Consider the following 6,000-nt stretch of genomic DNA (forward strand, 5'->3'; position numbering starts at 1 on the left):
TGAAGCTCTTGCTCAAATGCCTAGCTATGCTAAATTCCTAAAAGATATCTTGAGCAAGAAACGAAAGATTGATGATCAAGGAACGGTAATGTTAACCGAGGAGTGCAGTGCAATTACCCAAAATAAACTGCCTCCAAAGTTAAAAGATCCAGGAAGTTTTTCTATCCCTTGTAACATTGGTAATCTTGACTTTGAAAAGCTTTGGCAGATTTAGGTGCTAGCATTAATCTTATGTCCTATGAAGTTTTTAAGATGCTAGGTATGGGAGAACTCAAACCAACAAGGATGTCTTTGCAATTAGCAGATCGTTCAATTAAATATCCTAGAGGAATTGTAGAAGACGTGCTTGTAAAGGTAGGTACATTCATCTTTCCTGTTGATTTTGTTATTCTTGACATTGATGAGGACAGGGAAGGATCTCTAATTCTGGGAAGGCCCTTTCTTGCAACTGCAAGAGCATTAATTGATGTTTATGAGGGTAAGTTGACTCTAAGAGTTGGACAGGAAGAGATTGTATTTGATGTACTTAAATCTTGTAAACTTCCTATGGACTATGGAGACTGTTTTAAAATTGATGTGGTTGATGAATGTGTGGAAAGCACTTTGCATGTCGAAAATAACATGAATGAACCAAGCACCCTGAATGAAAAAGAAAAGGAACCACCTAAGCATGAACTAAAACAACTTCCACCTCATTTAAAACATGCATTCTTAGGTGAGAACCATTCTTTTCCTGTTATTATTTCTTCTCACTTAACGCTTGATCAAGAGGAAAGGTTGTTGCAGGTTCTACGAAGGCACAAGAAAGCTTTAGGGTGGTCTATTTCGGATCTACAAGGAATAAGTCCAAGTGTGTGCATGCATAAGATCTTAATGGAAGAAGACTACAAACCTTCAATCGAGCACCAAAGGCGACTGAACCCAAACATGAAGGAGGTAGTCAAAGCCGAAATCATCAAACTCCTCGATGCCGGTATCATTTATCCGATTTCAGACAATAATTGGGTAAGTCCTATCCAAGTTGTTCCAAAGAAGGGAGGTATGACTGTTATCTCTAATGAAAACAATGAACTAATCCCCACAAGAACAGTCACAGGTTGGCGTGTGTGCATAGATTACAGAAAACTAAATAAAGCAACACGCAAGGACCATTTTCCCCTTCCCTTTATTGATCAAATGCTTGAGAGACTTGCAGGTTATCCTTTTTATTGTTTCTTAGATGGCTATTCAGGGTACTTCCAAATACCTATAGCCCCTGAAGACCAAGAGAAAACTACATTCACATGTCCTTATGGCACTTTTGCCTATAGGAGAATGCCTTTTGGCTATGCAATGCCCCTGCAACCTTTCAAAGGTGCATGATGTTCATCTTTTCTGATATGGTGGAAAAATTTATTGAAATATTCATGGATGACTTTTCTGTGTTTGGTTCTTCTTTCGATGCATGCCTTCATAATTTATCTTTGGTAATGCAACGATGTGAAGACACTAACCTTATGTTAAATTGGGAAAAATGTCACTTCATGGTTAGTGAAGGTATTGTCTTAGGGCATAAAATCTCTCAAAAAGGGATTGAAGTAGACAAGGCAAAAATTGAGGTAATTGAAAAACTACCTCCTCCTAACACAGTGAAAGGTATAAGAAGTTTTCTTGGGCATGCAGGGTTTTACAGGAGATTCATAAAGGACTTCTCAAAAATCACTAAACCTCTTTGCAATCTATTAGTTAAAGATGTTCCTTTTGATTTTGACAAAGAATGTTTAGATGCTTTTAACAGGTTGAAGAAGGAGTTAATCTCAGCTCCGATCATCACTACACCAGATTGGACTTTACCCTTTGAACTCATGTGTGATGCTAGCGATCATGCTGTAGGAGCTATTCTTGGACAAAGAAAAGACAAGAAGTTGCATGTTATTTATTATGCCAGTCGCACCTTGAATGATGCGCAACTAAATTATGCAACTACGGAAAAAGAATTGCTAGCTATTGTTTTTACTTTTGACAAATTCAGGGCATATCTAATTGGAGCTAAAACAATAGTCTACACAGATCACTCAGCCATCAAATACCTGCTGGAAAAGAAAGATGCAAAATCGAGACTCATTCGTTGGGTGCTTCTGTTGCAAGAATTTGACCTAGAAATTCGCGACAAAAAGGGGACCGAGAACCTCGTTGCTGACCATCTTTCCAGGCTTGAATTGGGGGAAGAAGATACAAGCGGGCTACAAATCAATGAAAGCTTTCCCCATGAGCAACTTCTTCTAGTAGCAAATGCTCAAACCCCCTGGTACGCTGACATAGTTAATTATCTTGTTTGCAAAATTCCTCCTCCCAATTTTTCTTACCAACAAAGAAAAAAAAATTTTCATGATGTCAAATTCTACTATTGGGAGGAGCCATTTTTGTTCAAGTATTGCAGTGATTAGCTATTCAGGAGATGTATACCAGAAACTGAAATAGAAAGTGTTCTCAAATTCTGCCATTCAATGGAATGTGGAGGTCACTTTGGAGCAAGCAAAACAGCTGCGCGTATACTAGAAAGTGGTTTGTATTAGCCTAATCTCTTTAAAGATGCTTATAACTATGTTCGTCTTTGTGATCGTTGTCAAAGGTTAGGTAACATTTCGAAGAGACATGAGATGCCCTTAAACAGCATCCTTGAAGTCGAAATCTTCGACGTATGGGGTCTGGACTTCATGGGACCTTTTCCACCATCATACTCCAATCAATACATTCTAGTGGCGGTGGATTATGTGTCAAAATGGGCAGAGGCTATTGCTCTTCCAAATAACGATGCCAAAAGTGTAATGAGCTTCATCAAGAAAAGCATTTTTACAAGGCATGGTACTCCTAGGGCAATAATCACAAACGGAGGTAAGCATTTTTGCAATAAATATTTAGATTCCCTTCTTGCAAGATATGGTGTCACTCATCGTGTAGGTACTCCGTATCATCCTCAAACAAGTGGACAAGTAGAGGTCACTAACAGAGAAATCAAAAAGATCCTCGAAACCACTGTTGGACAATCAAGAAAGGATTGGTCCAAAAAGCTAGACGATGCTCTATGGGCCCACAGAACGACATTCAAAACGCCTATAGGTATGTCTCCATATCGCATGGTGTATGGTAAGGCTTGTCATCTTCCTGTAGAGTTAGAACATAAGGCGTTTTGGGCCATTCAATTTCTCAACTTTAATGCCAAAGAAGTGGGACAAAAAACGCTTGTTACAGCTAAACATGATGGATGAATTACGCCTCCATGCTTATGAAAGTGCTAAAATATACAAAGATCGCACTAAACAATGGCACGATAAGCGCATTATCATGAGGTATCTAAAGGTAGGCCAGCAGGTGTTGCTCTATAACTCTAGGCTCCGATTGTTCCCTGGTAAGTTGCGCTCTAGATGGTCAGGACCATTCACGATCAAGGAAATTTTTCCTCATGGGGCAATTGAAATAGTGGATGGTAAGTCAAATCGAAGTTTTAAGGTAAATGCTCAACGTTTGAGAAATTATCACAGTGAAAACTTTGAGCCTATCAAGAGCACAATTGGTCTTGTTTAGCTTAAACTAGGCTAAGTGCGTCGAACTTAACGACGTTAAACAAAAGTGCTTGTGGGAGACAACCCATCGAATTTTCATTCCATGTATGTGTTTTGTTTTATGTTTTATTTGCAAAATCCCCAAATTTTCTCCATAATTGTTGTTTTGTTTTAGTTAGAGTTTTTTGTAGGAAAAAGGTGGAAATCCAGAACAGAGCATGCCCTAGCCGTGCTAGGTAGCACGCCCGTGCCATGGGGTGAGGAGCTACCACGCCCAGGCGTACCTCGCAGCACGCCCGTGCGTTTTTCCAGGGTGCTGCCACTCGAAGGTCAGAGAAGAGCACACCCAAGGCGTGCCATATAGCACGCCCGTGCTTACCACAGGCAATTTTGCTACTTGAGAGGCAGAGAAGAGCACGCCCAAGCCGTGCTCAGTAGCACGCCCGTGCTACTTGCGCGAGAATTATCAACCCAAGGGTCAGAGAGAAGCACGCCCCAGGCGTGCTTGTCAGCACGCCCGTGCCAGGTACGCCCTTTCTTTAGTTTTGCAGGTCAGAGGAGAGCACGCCCAGGCCGTGCTTATCCGTACGGCCATGCCACGATCAGACACACGCAGTTATTGGCGCCCCTATTTAAAGAGCACGCTCCCAAACCCTCCATTTCCCATCTCGCACGCCCTAGCCGTCACCACTTCTCTGTCAAATTTTCTCTTTTCTTCCCCCTTTTCTCTCAAATCAAACACTCTCCACCCAAAATTTTCACATAATCAACTTCAACATGCCTCCTAGATACAAACGTAGCAGACCCGCATCCTCGGTTGCTGCTCGAAACCGCGCAACTACACGATCTTCCACGGCTCCTCAACCTCCTTCACCTCCTGCACTTCCATTCGAGTTCGCCTCATCCGATCAACAAGAAAGGTACACAAAATTATCTCTTCGGCCTATTTTACCGAATAGATTTATTGATGAGGCTGCTTTAGCACAAGTGGGTCTTAGAGATATTGTGTTAGAGCCACTTAGGCGAATAGGGTGGGGACAATTTCTTGAAATGAAGGACTTAGTATATGCTCCATTAACTCTGGAATTTTTAAGTTCTTATTCTTCTTTTATTCGGTTTTTGCCTACATCTCCACCGAGCAAAATTCGCTTTAGGCTTCTTAGTCAAGATTTTGAACTGTCTGTGAATGAGATTAGCCAAATTTTCGGATTCCCCACAGAAAATAGTCAAATTCAAATATCTAGTGATTTTAGTGCACGCAATACTTGGCGAGATTTTACAGGTGAAGTAAATTATAATCCTAGATATGCGAAGGCATCCAAATTGAAAAAACCTTCCTTGCGGCACTTTCATAAATTTTTGTCGAATACTATATTTGGAAGGAGTGAAAGTGATGGGGTGTTAAGTTTGAATGAACTATATTTTCTATGGGCGATTGAAAATGGGGTTCTATTGAATGTTGGGTATTGGCTCTGCCAGAGATTTGCGAAGGTGGCTAGAGCCGACAAAGGAGCTATAATGATGGGGTGTTTTGTGACCCGAATTGCTAGATATCTACAGGTTTGGAACCCGGCTAGGCCAATTTATGATAGTGTAGGAGGGGGGCATGGTACCAGATTGGATGTAGATGTTATGATACATATGAAGTTGATTGAAAAAGTAGGAGATGCATATCGGGTAGTAGGTGCTCCAGAGGATGACTCTGATAATGAAGGAGCAGAGGCCGCAGGCGGTGCTGACATGGAGGAGGATATCCCTCCACCTTTTACCTCTTCTTTTGGTGCAGATACATCCGGCGCTGGTCCATCGTTCCAAGGTACGTCCAACATGTCGAATGATGAGGTCCTTGCAAGAGTGATGTCTCGAATGGACCTTTTTGACACGCGCCTAAATGGGATGGAAACGATGATCGCAGACCGTTTCCATTCCATCGAGATCATGAACGGCAGCCTTGATTCTAGGCTGGATACCATGCAAGGCCAGCTCCAGACCATTCTCCAGCTTCTACAGCCACCCCCACCACCGGAGAATTGATGGATTTTTCATTTATCTTTTGTTTTCGTTGTTTATTTTGATCCTCATACATTGACTTGGTTGTTTTTCTTTTCCTTTTTAGTTTGTTTGTTTATTTGAATTTTTATAACTTTTTAGTAGTTTTTGTTCTTAATGTTTAGTTGCTCTTTTAGCTAAGACACATCCCGCACCCGATCTATTGTATTGTTCAATACAATGTTGGTAAGGTTTCTTCTTATCTCTTACTGCTTTCCTTCTAATAATGCAATAAGTTTGGGGAATTTATACACATTGGGGACAATGTGATTGATTGAATTGGGGGAAGGGAATTTTAGCTAAAAATTTTTGTTTTTTGCTTAACATGGTTGGAATGATTACAAGTAAGCTTGAAGGTTCTCATGTCTAGTAATAAGTGTTAAATATAGTTGATTCTCAATTCTAGCAT

The sequence above is a fragment of the Jatropha curcas genome, chromosome 7 (genome assembly GCF_041381405.1).
Source record: "Jatropha curcas cultivar XTBG-Jc1 chromosome 7, XTBG_Jcur_1.0, whole genome shotgun sequence".
NCBI classification, from domain to species: domain Eukaryota; kingdom Viridiplantae; phylum Streptophyta; class Magnoliopsida; order Malpighiales; family Euphorbiaceae; genus Jatropha; species Jatropha curcas.